The sequence below is a fragment of the Lissotriton vulgaris genome, chromosome 8 (genome assembly GCF_964263255.1).
Source record: "Lissotriton vulgaris chromosome 8, aLisVul1.2, whole genome shotgun sequence".
Lineage (NCBI taxonomy): Eukaryota > Metazoa > Chordata > Amphibia > Caudata > Salamandridae > Lissotriton > Lissotriton vulgaris.
In genome coordinates, this window is record NC_141696.1 from 302,231,963 (window position 1) to 302,248,717 (window position 16,755).

Genomic DNA, 16,755 nt, shown 5'->3' on the forward strand with positions numbered 1-16,755 from the left:
GCCGTAACACAACATCAAGTAGTTCAGGATCAGCTTTTTCTTTCCTTATTGGATGCAAGAATAGCAGTGAAAAAATCCCTCAGGGAAAAAAATAGTGGCTAGATATAATAAGTACCGTATGGAGCAATATGAATATGGTGAGCATATTGGTAAAATTCTGGCTTTTCAGACGGCAGAAGTAAAAGCCCAAACTAAAATAAAAGCTATAAAGAGTGCAGGTGGTATTTTACATACCCATACCTCAGCTATTTTGGAACAGTTTTCTCTCAGAAACTTTACTCCTCTACGTCCATAGTTGATAAAGATGATATGGTACAGTATATAATAGATAGTAATCTTTCAGTACTGAATGAGGTAGAAGCACCATCATTAGACAATATGGTATCGTTGGAAGAAATAGGATTGGCTATTTCAGCATTGCCTTCAGGGAAAGCTGCAGGGGTAGACTCACTACCTATAGAATTCTATAACTTTTTTAAAGCACACTGCTTATACCATTTAGCACGGTTGTTCAATATGTAGGTATGGGTGGCAGGACGCCTGAATCATGGAATATGACCCTGATTGTATTTTTCCTTAAGAAAGGTAAAGCACCCACAGACTGTAGATCATACCGACCCATCTCTCTCATAAATACAGATGCAAAGATCTTTTTGAAAATTCTGGCAAACCGACTCGCCCCACTGATGTAAGGATTAGTGTTGGATATTCAACATGGTTTTATACGTGGCAGAGATACCACCTCTCATGACAATATGACCATTGGGGCATTCGATTATGTGTAGAAAGAGGGGATGGGTCTGAGTATGATCTTTTTAGACGCCGAGAAGACCTTTGACAAGGTCAGTGGGAATTTCTATGGGTCACATTAAGTCCATTCGGCCTTGGGGGGCAGTTTAGACAATGGGTGCAAGCCTTATATCATAAGCCACAAGCTAAACTGTCATATTGTGAATCATATTCTACTCCATTTGACATCTTCTGTGGTACAAGGAAGTGATCCCCTCTCTCCCCACTATTATTTGCTCTCTATATGGAGCCATTCATACATACTCTGCAAGCCAATATACAGATTAAACCGTTAATGGGTGCATCTAAAAGGCTTAAAGTAACAGCCTACGCAGATGATTTGGCGATTTTTTTCCATCAATCCAGTTGAAGATGTCACAGTCAATGAGAGAGCAGTAACTACATCTGGCTCAGTTTCTGGATATAAATTAAATATTATTAAAACACAGGTGCTCATTAATTTTAAACCTAAATCTCCAATTTCGGGGTGGAGTACAACAGCCACAAACTTAGGGGTCAAGATTTCAGCCAAAGTGGGTCAAATTATAAATCTAAATTATATTCCATTATTGGATGAAATTATAAAATAATTAAATAAATGGCATAAACTCCCTATAGGGCTTTTGGGGAGATGCAATCTAATAAAACTGAAAATACTTCCTAAGTTTTTATATTTTTTTAGATAAATTCCTATACGCGTTTCTAATATTTTTTTTAAAAAGCTGGATGGAGTGCTTAGCAGTTTTATTTTGGGTTTCAAGAAGGCTAGACACGCGATTGATATGCTCAAATCACCTTATAAACAAGGTGGCTTGGGTTTATCAGACTTTAGAGTCTATTTCTGGGCAGAGTTCGCCGGGCGCTTTCGTAGTCTTTGGGGGATTGACCAGAAAGATTCTCTATACTGGCTGATTCTAGGAGATCGTTTATTTTTCCTATATCGTTCTAACGATCCAAATTACTTCAAATGTGTTAGATTTAAGACAGTCAGGGATAGCATTTTATATGGCAGGCTATGGCTGCAAGAAGTAATCTATCGTTAATACATACTAAGTTTCCATTGTGGGGAAACCCGATGTTTCCTGAAGTGTTTCATGACTATATGGGTAGATCTTGGTCTACGTATGGGATTATCTGTCTGGGAGATTTGTATGAAGCAAGGAGAATTAAATCATTTGAAGCTTTATGACTTTATCACAAATTACCTACTAATTTTCTGTTTAAATATCTGCAGATTAGGGATTACTTGGGGAAGTATTTGGATTTAAATATGATAACTCAGTATTTAATCTGGGACTGTCTATATGATGAAAAATAAGTCCTTAATAGGTAATATGTATAAACGCCTGTCTTCTTTTAAGGTGGATGGATGGGCAAAACTAGCAATACGGTGGAGTCAAATACTGAATACAGTTATAACACCTGGCATGATTACTCAGGCTTTGGGCAATATAGGTGACTCATTTCACTCTGTGAGTTTACAATTACTGCAAGTTCGCACAATTTGTTTGCTATATTACACACCAGAGAGGATAGCTAAATGGGCAGGAGGTAATAATTGTGGGGAAAAGACTAAATGCCCCAAATGTGGACCTCAGGCTGCTAATCTCATCCATATGTTTATAGAATGTCCGGAATTGCGGATATACTGGCAGAAGATTGGCCAGGTGTTTTACTCTAAATTAGGAGTGGGTCCTTCACTAATGGCTTCAGAAATTATGTTAGGTTATAAAGCAGACAAACCAGCTGTTGCATGACCTTTTTTAAATATGGTAGTTGCCGCTAGGCTAGCTATTGCCCGGGCCTGGATTTCCCCATTACCGCCAACGGTTTGTGACTGGTGGACTACCATTAGGAAAACATATGGTCTGGAAATAGCCTTGGGTAAAGCTAGGGGTATTGGTTCTATGGTTCAACATTAGAAAATTTGGGTCCTATGGATCTGATGATATAAGATTAGTTAAGGAAACTTATTTAGGCCCTTATGTATAAATGGTCAATCAATGTTCTTCCCTGCAATCAATGTGTCCACCATTGCATTTATAAATAGGCAGAAAAGAGTAGGGGCGAGAACACAACTTTGTCAAACTCCTCTATCAATGGGTATAGGGGTGGTGAGTTCTCCGTATTTGCCAAACCTAATTTTGGTATAATTGCCTTCATGGAGCCGTTTTAGCAGGTGACATAAATAGGCTGGGGCCCCCAATTCACTCAAAATTACCCACAATTTGTCTCTTGGCACCAAATAAAATGCATATTTTAAGTCCACGAAGATTAAGTAGAGGCTGCCACCCTCTATAGACATCGTCTTCCAATGCAGGAGTTGGACCCTGAAGATTTTGTCTATTGTGGACATCTTTTCTCTAAAGCTAGCTTGGAATGGGATAAGGACTTTGTGTTCATCCCTCCAGGTCTGGAGGCGGCCCAGCAATACATGAGCAAAGATGTTTTGGCTGACATCAATTAAACTTATAGGTCTATAATTTATGGGGAGAGGGTGAACCCTTTTTATAAATTGGCAACATTTCCGCACCAGCCCAAGTTGTGGGAATCGCCATTCCCTGTAAAACAGCGTTATACAGGGTCCACAAATAACCCACCCAGATGGTGGGTTCACTACGAAAGAGATCCCCTAGGATGTTACCTAGCCCTGGGGATTTGGATGGGGCAACTTTCTTTATGGCACTAGTAATCTCTTTTAGAGTTATCTTGGGGCCTCAGTGCAGGATTTCTGTGGAAGAGGAGACTCAATGGCCAAAATATAGCTCTCATCCTCTAAACTTGAATGGAGGGCCCCAAAATGTGTCTTCCAGACATCTACCGCAATATTTGGTTCAATGGGCTGTATACCCTTCACAACAACCCGTATTTACTTAGTTCCAAAAAGACTTCATGTCATGGTTGGCTAAGGTCCTTCTCAGGCAGTCCCATTTGTCCAACTACCATGTTTCTCTTGCATATTGCCTACTTTTCTTTGATTAGAGGCCTATCATTGACTTTCAAAGCATCAATGAGAGCTCATTTGTCCTTTCAGCAGCTGTCTCTGAACCAAGAGTGTACGGCCTTTTTGTGTTTTCTTGTTCTACTAATTAGGAAGAAGGTGTCAGTCAGTGTGGATGTCAGTGCTTTGCTGAATTCAGCAACTTGCACAAGGGAGATGAATGGGCCAACATTAGAAATAGAGTGTTCCTCGACCATTAGGAATGGGATCATGGATTCATATACAGTGGACAGCTTATCAGAAGATTTATGCCTATCCGTCCACCAAACTCTCCTCCTGCAGTTGGTAAGTGTTAGCCTATCATCAGGTGTGGATTTTGAACTGAATGCGAGCAGAAGTCAGCATTGCCGCCTCTAGGCTCAGGGCATTGTGATAGCTGGTGGGACACAATCTCAAAATCTACCACCCTGTGTCAGGAGCTCATATCATCCAATATGTAGTCTAGAATGGAGGAATGTCCTAGTCTATTAAAAGTGTAGTTCCCCAGTGAGTCCGATTTTGTGTGACCATTGCAGACCCCTAGGGAGTGTCTTAAAGTGAAGGATTTGATCTGGAGCACCAGCGGACTCCAGGCCCTGGTTGGCGGGATGTTTGGCTCGGGATTGCCCAATGTACATCCTCTTCACTAGGATTTCCTCTAGGGGCTCAAACAGACAATTAAAATCTCCACCTATAATCACTATAAAATTATTAGGGATTGTGGAAATAAAATTAGTCAACTGATCAGCGATTTGTAACTGTATCTAACCGGACGGGAATAAACATTTACCAGAGCACTACTGACCCTTGATGGAAGGTAAGAAGAGTACACAGGATGTCAAAGGAAGAGGACGCTATGCTTGGATGTACTACCCAAGTGCAAGTTAACCCAAGGGCAGAACCCACCTGAGGACCTACCCTTTCCCCTATTAGTGGCATCTACACTGAAAAACTCAAAGCCCAGCCGATGTGGGTCCTCCCTGGCCCCAGTTTCCTGGAACATACAAACATCACATTGGTCTACAATCAACCCCCAGTCAGGATCTTGCGGTGTGGATCTAAGTCCTGCAACGTTCCATGATAGTGCAACGCACCATGGATGAGTTTGCGTGTCTGCCAACGTTAAAGGGCTGGGTATCAGTCTCCAGTGGACCAGCTTCCTTCTGGGGAACACATGCCCTCTTCATCATAGATCTGATGTTAACGTCCATTTTGCTGTCTGTGGATTATAGGGAACGTGAGACCACTATGGTAGGTGGATCCATGGCCTGCACTTTTCCATAAGATGATCCCATCGGAGGGGTCTTTAATATTACCTTAGGCGACTGTCCCCGGTCAATACCTCCCTGCTTTACATTGGGGCACACTGTCCCTCCACCAACTCCCAGCCTGGATATGGCACTAGAATAATGGAACATCCTTTTTGGGATGGCCCACTCCTGGGGGTCTCCCTGTTGGAAGGATTTCTCGACCTGACAAAATAAGAATGTATTTGCTTTCAGCATAATGAATAGCAAAGGTCTAGGGGGTCCTTTCCACCAGCAGGTCAACTGTCGATTCTGTTCCACACCCCCTGCTCCAGGCATGTTTGCTCTCTGGTTACTGGAACTTGGCCTTGGGAGAAGAAAAAACCCAATGGTAGAGGCCTAATGCCTCCTTCCTGCCTATGGTGGTTCCTGCGTAAAAGGCTTTGAACAGCGCATCTTTCAGTCTATTACCCACCCAGCTAATCCTGTGCTTCAGGAGAATCTCGCCTGCGTCTGTGTAGGCGAATTGCCTCTGCCTGCCAGCCAGAACATGCACTTATTCCTTAATTCAAGGTGAGTTTCCCTTTGACCCCTTTTAAGCTCAGGTACGCCTGCTAAAATAATGACATACCGGGCTGAAGCGGGAGGTAAATTAATGCAGAGCAGGACTGACTTCACTTCCCTGACCTCTATGCTGGATTAACCATCCCCTTCCCTGCGCATGAGACCCTGTCGATACGTACAATCTTGCTCAAATGGCATGTTAGGGTTTGTCCTGTCTCTGCGCATTACCGCATGGTTGGCCTGATTGGCATTGACGGTAGGAATGGAATTTTGAATGAGTGGGGGCTCCGGTCTCACTCTAGAAGAGGTGGATACCATATCTACCTGACAGCTACCATCCAGTCCCCCCTTAATATTGTTGCTGGACAGTCTACCCTTGCCTCAAGCAGCTCAGCCGGCTTGTCAACCCGTGCTACCAGGGAACTGAGCTTGTCCTTTACAGTAGACCTGACCAGGACCTGAAAGTCCACTACTAAGTTTGTCAACCATACTGGATAGTCGAGGACTGATTTTGCACATACTGCCAATCCCCTCTCCATGGCCTCCTTGGGTTCTCCAAAGTCAGGTGTCCCATCATCACGCTTTTTCCGTTGGGCCCCTATCCTGACTGATAGCTTACTTTTCCCATTTTTGGCAAGGCCTGCGATAGCATCCCCTTTGCGCGGGTGGACATTGGAAGCTTTGCACGCTGTTGCATGGCTCATGTGCTGGGCCAAGGGAGAATTGTTGATTGGGGGGGAGGTATGGGGGGAGACAGAGCCCATTGGTGAAAGATAAAGGTCAGGGGTTAGAGACAACCGCCTTACAGTTAGTTCGATTTTGGTGGCCACCACACGTATAGCCCTCTGCAGCAGCTTATCAATGGAAGTTGGGGGCAATGATGAAGTGAGTGGTGGGGGGCGCTTGGTTATTTACATTACAGGTTTGTTTCCCTATTCTTACTGCTGGAGCACTGCCCCAGTTCAATAGCGCTTACAGGCACGAAAATAGCAGCGTTGCATTGTGGAACTAGTAATCAGACCCTGGGTTGCCTCAAGGAGCTGAGAGTGAGAATGAACTGCAAGAATACTATCATCAAAAATCCTGTAGGATTACTCAGCGCTCAGAACAACAAAACACACCAGCAGGGTCATCAGTAGCTCGATGGGACGGGCCCTCTCTTATTGTGCTCCAGGTCGACAATGATCCTCCTCCTAATGGGGGCAAGAAGTTTGCCTTGCAGGGAGTACATCATGATGGTGATCGCAGCACGCTGCCGACTCAATCAATCCTGCCTCAGGTCGCGCCTCCACAGGCCAAGAGGGATGACCCAGCCTCTTCTAGGCTCTGACAGATGCAGATGGGCCTGCTCTTGGCTCAGGCACGAGCCTGGGCATATCCCGCGCAGCGGGAGCCCAAGTCCGGTTAATTATACGCCTCTGGGTGCAGAACAGCTGTGGCGACGTTGGCGCCTGGAGCTGCGAGTGCTGCCTGGGTAGTATAGTCCATCAAAGTGATACAAAAGGGGATGATGGACGGAGCGTTTGAGCAAATCAAACACTCACCCCCAGTCAACTGATTGGGTTTAATCCATCACCATTCTTTAGCTCACTCAGCCACCCCAGTTCAGACATGGCCATATGCAAATCAGTCTGACCCTGTGCCTCATGGGAACAGTCCAGCCCGAACTGCCAAGCCATGTCTTTCCTGGACCGGAAACAAGCATCCTGGGACGGTTTCGGATTCATAATCCTCATCAGCCACGCTATCTTGAATCCAGTGGCCAAGTGAACAAGGGACTCACGCCTGAGCATACCCTGCCAACTTAGGGCCAACAAAGCGATAAAAAAGGGGATGATGGACGGAGCGTTTGAGCAAATCAAACACTCACCCCCAGTCAACTGATCTGGGTTTAATCCATCACCATTCTTTAGCTCACTCAGCCACCCCAGTTCAGACATGGCCATATGCAAATCAGTCTGACCCTGGCAGGGTATGCTCAGACGTGAGTCCCTTGCTCACTTTGCCACTGGATTCAAGCAAGCCAGGCTGAAGATGGCTGTAATGCCAGAAACCAGTCCTGGGAAGCTTGATTCCGGTCCAGGGAAGACATGGCTTAGCAGTTCTGGCTGGACTGTTCCCATGAGGCACAGGGTAAGACTGATTTGCATATGGCCATGTCTGAACTGGGGTGGCGGAGAGAGCTAAAGAACGGTGATGGATTAAACCCAGATCAGTTGAATGGGGGTGAGTGTTTGAATTGTCAACTCTCCGTCCATCATCCCCTTTGGTTTTTCTGGGTGGTATAGTCCAGCCCCCACCTCCACGAACAAGCACCATGGTGTCCTTTTCAGCTGGAGCCCAAGCATGGTTAAGTGTGCACCCCCGGGGGCAGAACAGCTGTGGCGACGTTGGTGGCTGGAGCCCCGAGTGCTGCTGGGGCATATAATCCAACTCCCACCTCCACGAACAAGCAACACGGCGTCCCGTAAATATATTCACATTTCGGAAATTTTGTGCTACTGAAGGACTTTTGATCTGTCAATTGAGGATGGTATGGTATCACCTCTGACAAAGCTGGTATGTCTGACATGTTGTTATTACATTCCAATGAGTATGACACTTTACTCCGCATGCGTGTACAGCGCATACCATTACCCTGCATTTTTTACTCCACAACAACTTTTGCAACGCAGGGCTTTAAACCGTAAGTCAATACAACGCATTGTCCATTACCAAAAAAATTACTATTCCTACTCCACTGGGGCGTTGTAATGGGGAACGCACTGTAATGGCCTGCGGTGTAAAGCCCTGTGTTTTAATATTTGCTGCGGAGTAAAAAATGCAGGGTAATGACATGCGTTGTAACACAGTCGGTGTAAAGGATGTCCACCCATTCCAATTGTCTCTGTGAGGTTGTGTATTTCTAGGGGTTAGGGCATTCTGATGAGCACACTGTCAGAAGTCTTTGGGTATATCAAATAAATTCTTCTTTCTGCTATGTTGTCCATGTTTCTATAGCACCGCTTTAAAAAAAATAACCAGAAAGAGAAAATGTCAAATACAAAATAAGAAACGACCAGTAAGATACAATATCTTGGGGAAGAGAAAGATGATAGTACATAAGATAAAGCACGAAGTGGAAGAGGTTATCTCTCAGGGGTAAATGGAGAGGTTAGTTAATGTAAATAAGGAACATGTGGGATTTTGGCGGTTTCCTGAAGGTAATTAAGTCAGTCATGAACTATTACCACAAGTACCATTCTGAACTTTATCCTATATGGGCACTAATCAAAAGTACTGGAAATCTTTGATAAGCAGTTGAGCTTTATGCCTATGGTCTCGATGCACACGACTCTTCCAACCAGAGTAGCTAGATTGGGCTTTAATATTTAATGCATTGGAAAGCTTGAACACACAGCACACGAAAGAACACATGTATTGTTTGTGGTCAAGCAAATTAAAGAAAGTTAAGAAGTAAACACTATCAATGAACAAACACCTTTTCTGGGTCATCAAAGTTATGATCAAGACAAGTCAACAGAGTCTTGTGCTACCAGTGTTTTGCTGTAGTTCTGCCACTTACAAAAAGAGCAATGAATGACTCTTCACTCCTGTGAACTTTAACTAATTTGACACAGTTGGCATAAACTCTCTTATTTCTGCATGAATTATTCGAGAAAGGATGATCGATTGCAGTGCGCTTTCATTCAATTGATTTGGTTCTTGCAATTGTATTTGTTTCTAGTGCAGAGAGAGCGAACAACAATTTCATTTTCTAAAAAGTAAATACAGCGCCTGCTTGTTGTCAGTTATTTCAGTTGAATGAGTAGGAATAACGTTTTAAACTTATTTGTAATGCTTATTTTGACATGGATGAAAGAAATATTCACCAATAAATCTTTTTAAGATGTCAGTTGTTTTCTTCTAAGTATCGTTTGCTTGTTTGATGTTTCTCTAAAAAACGCGCTGACTTACTTTATGCTTGTACCAATGTTCATTGCTCTACATTAATTGTACTTCGTTGCGTCCAGATTGTTCCTAGTAATAAACACGCATTGTCATTACTGGGAGTTTTTTGTGAGGCTTGAAATATGCCCTTACTTTTCTGTGTCTCTCTATTGTATTTTGTACCAAACCTACATCTCATTCTTTAGATAGTCAATAGTATCCAATTGATATTTGTATTTATTATGTTGTTCTTAAACATATGTTTGCCATGTTTACAATATTTGTTCCTGGGAAGTTCTTCTACTTTCACAAATCATATTCTGTAATTCAGTTTTTTTTCCTCCCATAGAAATTACATATTTTGCCAGTTTCACTCAGCGACTAATACTGAACCCATAGAACACTTATTAAGAGCACTGTATCACTTCTCCACAGATTCACAGGTTCGTTTTCACAAAAAAGATTTTAGAGCAGATTTTAAAATATACCACTTGATTGCTTGTATACTTTCTTAAAAGACACATAAAATTGTAATATTTTGAGGGGCGTGGTCAACCTCCTACCTCCACCTCTTTGGTGATCCGGGGGGTGTCAGGCGATCACTGACTACCCCCCTTGTGAGCTGGATAACCCACCACACAAGAGCCATCAAATACACCCACTGGGGGCGGTTCCTCTCCTGCGCGGAGCCGCAGCTTGACTCTGCCTGTGGTGGTACTGCCTAACAGCCAAAAGGGGAGGATAAATCAGTGGCTCAGCCTAAGGCCGGCTCAATGACTCCTCCCTTGAACGGCCGGCACCGAGAGCCAAGACCGGGTCCCAATGAGCCTCCCAGGGAGGAGAACTTGCAACGCAGGGAAGTGAGCTGCAGCCAGGGCTTGAGACGACGTCACCCCGGGCTGCCGAGCGGTGAGTTCAGTTTAAATCGCCCCACTCATCGCACCAATAACCCTGTTGGGTACATGCAAGCCCCCTCCTTTCTTTTTCTTCTTCTCCTTATTTGTATGCAGTGAGGGAATGCATTGCAGCCTACTGAATCGCCATGAGGCTATTCACGCCTTTGGTCTGAGGATACGCCAGCGGTCCTGAGACTGATATTTTCCTCCTACAATCAATCAATCAATCAATCAATGCATTTATATAGCGCACTACTCACCCGGAGGGTCTCAAGGCGCTTGGGGTGGGGGGGTCCGCTACTGCTCGAACAGCCAGGTCTTGAGATGCTTCCTGAAGGCGAGGTGGTCTTGGGTCAGGCGGAGGTGGGTCAGGAGGGAGTTCCAAGTCTTGGCGGCCAGGTAGGAGAAGGACCTTCCTCCTGTGGTGGCTCTTCGGATGCGGGGGACGGCGGCGGAGGCGTGGCTGGTCGATCGAAGCTGGCGTGTGGGAGTGTAGAAGTTGAGGCGGCTGTTGAGGTATCTTGGGCCTTGGTTGTGTACAAGCCACCTGGGTAGATGTTCTCTGGCCTGGGAGCCCCGCTCCTGTACTATGTATTCCTCACAGCTGCCAGTGTTGTCACCAGGGTCACCAGGATCCCACTCCGACAGTCCTGGAGGGGAAGAGGAGACACCTCTAACTCAGTCACCCCCTGCCCTGGACTGAAGTGGCACGGGCTCTCAACCAATTGGGCCCCTGCTATCTCTGCCTTCCAGAGATGACACCTGAGACTCCCTGGAAATCACTCACCCACAACGCCACCTTCTTCATACAGCACTGTCCATAGCCAAGCTATGTATTCTCCAGGCAATGGAAGTTAACTACCTCCCTTAATGTGAAGACTGGACGGCGGCAATGATATTAGCAGCGTCTCATGAACGCGTAATTTATGGCTTGCAGGACCAGCTGGAGATATTTACGCAGACATGGGCCCCTCCTTCCTCTGAGACAATACAAAGTAATACTCCCACTGCCTCATCCAACTGGCACTGACCAATCAAGGAAACAAGACAAAAATCTGGTCAAAGATCTGTTCTTTAAAACAGCCATGGCAGATCGAGAGTGCATGGAACGCAGTAAACCCATGGTTAGAGGATTTGCCCTGGTTAAATCAGTACAGGGCACGAAGACTTACCTCTTTATTTTAACCTGTGCCCACAACAGATTTTTAATCGCCCGTTTTAGATTAAATATGTTTCATCACTTACTGGCATCCCCTACAGGTTTTGTTTTGAGTACAGAAGATAGAGGTCCCTGTGGCTGCGACAATAGGTCTCCCCAGGATATCCTAAATTTTGTATTCTTCTGTAAATATTTTACCCACCCCAGGTGATTGTATCTTAAACCCCACCTGGGGTTCAGGCAGGCTTGTGTAGCTTTTTTGCACTTGCAACTCATGTCAAATGTATGAACTCTTTTTATTATTACTAATTTTTTAAGAGCAGTAATAAAATCAAGAAACTCGAGACAAGATTGTTGTTTAGAAGGACGTTTGCTTCCTTGTACACTTATTTTATATTGTGTTATTGGATTTGTATTAGTTTTTACTCTTTGTCTGTACATCTTTTATGGACTAACTCTCAGAGAAATTGCACTGAGGCCAGGGAGAGCCTTTGACTTTGCACAATTGGGTGACATGTTGCTAACATATGTATTTGATGTTGATTTTAAATGTGGTCTTTTTTATGGCTGTGATTACTGCTGAATAAAGATTATTATATATTAACTGGCACTGAGCCACTAACCGAAAACCAAATGACTAAGGATTTGACCGGCCCCCTACTTAATATATTAAATATACCCTGTATCACTGTAGTTTCATCCCAAAAACATACCCACTACCTCCCTCCTCCTCATCCCCTCCTCCCTCCCCTCCACAATTTTTCTTTCACCCAAATCTCTCTCCCCCCCAGCTTCCCCCTCTCCTCCCTCTACACTGCACTACAACCGCCGGTAGACCACTCCCCCTACCCACAACTGGATGCATAGGCAGGCATCTTCTCCCCCCTACTCTTCCCCTACCCAATGTTGATAGCCATCATTGTGCACCTGAAACCTGACACACAAACACCCCGTAAGCAAACACACCCCGTTCTGCCCTAAAAGCAACACATCTTTCACCGGAACACTTCCCACCACCCCTTGAGACTCATAGCCCATCTCTCTCCCAGACCAGACAGGGGAACCCCCCTCCCTCTCCGCCCTTTCCCTTCCTTTCTTACATCCGATAGCCCAGGCCAGCACACGATCCTCTACTGCTCGGGTCATAACACAGACATCACATGAGAACACCTCCTAGACGCCACACATGAAACCTGCTCTCTCTAGATTACTATTACCAAACCTTGAAATGTCCGAAATGTTATACAGATGATACTAGAAACGATACTATATGTGCAGGCCTCACTTCCCCCAGTCCTCCCCCCCTTCCTCCCCCCCCCCCGCTTCCACCATCTTTCCTTCCCCCCTTCCTCTGCCCCCCATACTACCAGAACACGGATCTATGTGACGTGTCCACTAATCTTATGTACTGTAATATATCACTGTTTGATTCGTATGTCATATCTCTGATGTTATCTAATAAAAAAGTATGACAAAAAAATTGTAATATTTCGTTGTAGATTTTTTCTGTAATGAAGTAGAATGCTATTGAATTACATTAATGAGTTTTTACCTTTATTTTCAGGAAAATGCTATTTTGTCTGATTTTTTTATTCTCTGAAGTGAGGGTTCAAGTCCCGAAAACAAAATAAGATTTATGACCATAAGTTCTTGACTTCAAAATAACAGCAAGCTCAATTGTTTTCCGAAGTGCCCATCAATCTGGAATATGCTGCCAATATAGACCAGTCTTAACCCACTTTTACTTTTTTCTCAAAAAGACCATGAATTATTACTTGTCCAACTGACTTTCATAAATAACTTTCTCTAACAAACTTGTCTGGGTCACCTGTCACTACAATTCCCTGGAATTTTCGACGCCCTGAATCTTAGCCTTAGTGGACGACCACAGCTCTTCCCTGGGACCTTATGTACCTAGAATTTCATCACTAAGTTTTCTTGGTTTCCATTACTCCCTATATTTTACTCTGCCCTGTAACACCATAGCAAGCCCTGAAAGCTGTTACATTTCCATATTCAAAAGAAGGCTAATTGCACTCAATCTCAAATATTATTTTACACTCTTAGTCTTCCGAGGATTGTAATGTTTTGGTGATCTAAATAAAATTAACACAACAAACTGTTTACCTTTTATGATTATTGCTTTCTGTATGCCATTGCAGATTGAACCACTGCCCACTTCAAGTAATACCCATTAGTTCATTGAAAACAACTACTTTAACTATGTGAATTAAGAGAAGAACAACATCGGACTGTTATGTTGGTACATCAACCTCTTAGCATACAGTACTATTCCATCAACAATGAGACCATTAGCAGCTGAACTACCTCAAGCAATTTGTTAGCATTTCAGCAGCCTCATTCAATTTCTAAGCTATTCAGTAAATACTAATTGATGACTCTGGGTATATGTGGGTCAAACGTATCAAGGTCCAAAGCATGGCACATATTTCACTGTGGTAATTAATATGTTATTACTATGTACACACATAGTACTACATAGCACTAAATATTCAGTATACTTTATATTTTATATAGACTATGTAGATTTGGCAAAGCTGTTTACTTTCATATCTGTACACTTGTAGTTCTATAAATATTGATATGCGATTTTAATGTAAATGTACATACTAAACTGTTTACTGGGCTATATGCAGTGTTCAGTGATCTTGTACTCTATGCTCGTTCATTATATTACCAGATGACCTAGATCCTGTGATAATATATGCTCTTTTATGATAACAATCTTTTACAGTGCTCTGCTGACTGATTATCTCATGGTGGAGCTACCAATTTGACAGAGAAGTCCTGAGACAGCTACTGATATATAAATATATACATAAAAATAGCTATACAGAAATGAGCTTTCGGGCAGCCCCTATAATCCATTGGTACAGTGTTTAGCTGGTTTACGCATTGGCTAAAAGCCTTGTCCATCACCACTGATATAGTTCCATGGCATTTTGTGTATGTAAACAACCTAAAAAATGGTGCCTCTCCTCACTGTCGTACACACATTGACCATAATTCCTTTTTATCCCCAGGGACCTTTCCAACTCGCTCTTACAATGTGCTCACCCGCCATCGCCGCCTGCTCACTCTTTGCTCCTCAGTGGTCCCCCCACTAATCCCTAACCTAAAAAAAATATATATTTACTTTTTCCCAAGTGATCAGCAGCTGCAAAGTGCTACTCACTTCACCTTTTAAAATCCTTGCTCTGCTTTGTCGCGGGTGTCGAGCGGAGAGCGAACACAACTGTGCCAAAGTTGTATTCAGGCCCATAGTTGTTTACTTCAGGTCTAAACACACACTTCTGGTCAAAACTTATACTTCAGGTCTAAGTTTACGTTTGTGAATTGGGTCCTTAGTTCATAGACACACGGCCAAATTTACACAGGCAAACTTTAGACTTAAGTCTAGGTTTAATACTTTTTGGGGTATTCACAAAGACAAGTTACTACTTGTATTTTTACCCCACATTAAAGTTCGTAGTAGTAACTTTCCTTTGCAAATACCAACGAATTGTAAACTCAGACTTTAGTCTAAGTTTACCTTTGTGAATCTGGCCCAGTGCTGTCCACTAAAAAAAGTCAGGGAGTCTAGATGGAATAATCACTTTAAGTAGTTACAGGAGAGGGACAAAAACAGTATGAACTGGGAGTCTGGGACGAGGACTGTGGTTCAGGGGGTAAGGTAATGAAAGTTCCCGCCTAATCCATAAAGAGAGTTGTTAAAATGTTTGAAATCCTTGAGTAAACCTAAGGAAATTTAGAAATATTATAATAAAAATATGGGGAAAAAAACACGTTTGCTTATCTCCTTTCACTGGTTCGGTTCATTTCTTTAAGCTGTGAGGGGACAAGTTTAGCTTAATGATGTGGGAGGAACCATGGGAAGTAATTACAACCCTGGAATTGAAGGGCTCCATCTATAATCCTCTAGCTAATGAACTGTTCATTTGGGAGTCATTTATCCCTTTTGTAATTGAATGAACAGGTTGCCAAAGGATTTACTTTATATGCAACATCATCTGCTAATTCAATGACATCCAATGAATCCTAATGACACAATAGTTATGATATTAATGGTTATTGCTTTATCTTTGGCGTTTTATGTGTCTGCACTCTGACTGGGAGTAACAGTATCTGCTCTCATCACCTTCTCTTCAGCAATTGACCGATTCCATTCAAAATATAATTAATCAAACTGCTCTCTGGAACAATGTATTTAATTAAAGTACAATGCTGTTTCTTTGATTAAGTATATTGCTCGCTAGCCAGTTAATGTGGTAACTCTGATAATCTGACTAACCTTGTTTTAACAGGAGGTTGGGTGAAAAGTTAAACATCCAGGGACTATATTTTGAATTCTAGATCTATGCAATTATTGAGGTTGTAATATTTTTTTCTTAAATGTTAAACTCATAATTTCTTTTCATGTGCAGTAAAAAGAACGCATTTATTTTTCCTCAGGCAGCAATAGTTGGTTCATTGACTAAGTGCTGAGAATTCATAACATTTAGATGCTCTGTTCATTTTGCGGAAATTTCAATAAAATTTACGTGAACTAAAACATAGTACACATAGAATACTCAATTGTCCCTTGGCTCAAGACTGGTAGGGGCATATTATCAAGGGCATTATTGCCACTTTATCGTCACTTTTTGCCAATAAAGCAGTGATAATTTCATCGCCCTATCAGCAAGCCTGCGCTAACATGCATTAGCGCAAGCTTTCCTGCGTTGACTGCTGATTTTTTATCGCTAATGACATGCAGGGCAGGCGTTACTCACCAAAATTGCACGTTAAAAATTGTTAACAGCACTTCGCTGTATCATCTAAGATGACCCGCAATAAAAAATTCTCACTAACTCCCGATGTACGCAGGTATTTAACACCTGCTAAAAACCTGACTAAAGCCATATCTCCATCAGAAGACCCACAGACATCAAAGAGGTAGGGGCATATTATCAAGTAAGGGCGATAATTATCGCCCCTGCCAAATATCTCTTTGATGTCTGTGCGCCGATCGCTGCAGATGGCAAGGTATCACCTGGAAACCTATCGCCTCTTAGCAGGAGTTATTGCACCCTTTCCCTGACACTATAGCCTCTTACAGATGTGTTGATAATACATCAGTAAGAAGCCGAAAATTATCGTGAAAAGGAGGGGATAACAAAACTCCTGATA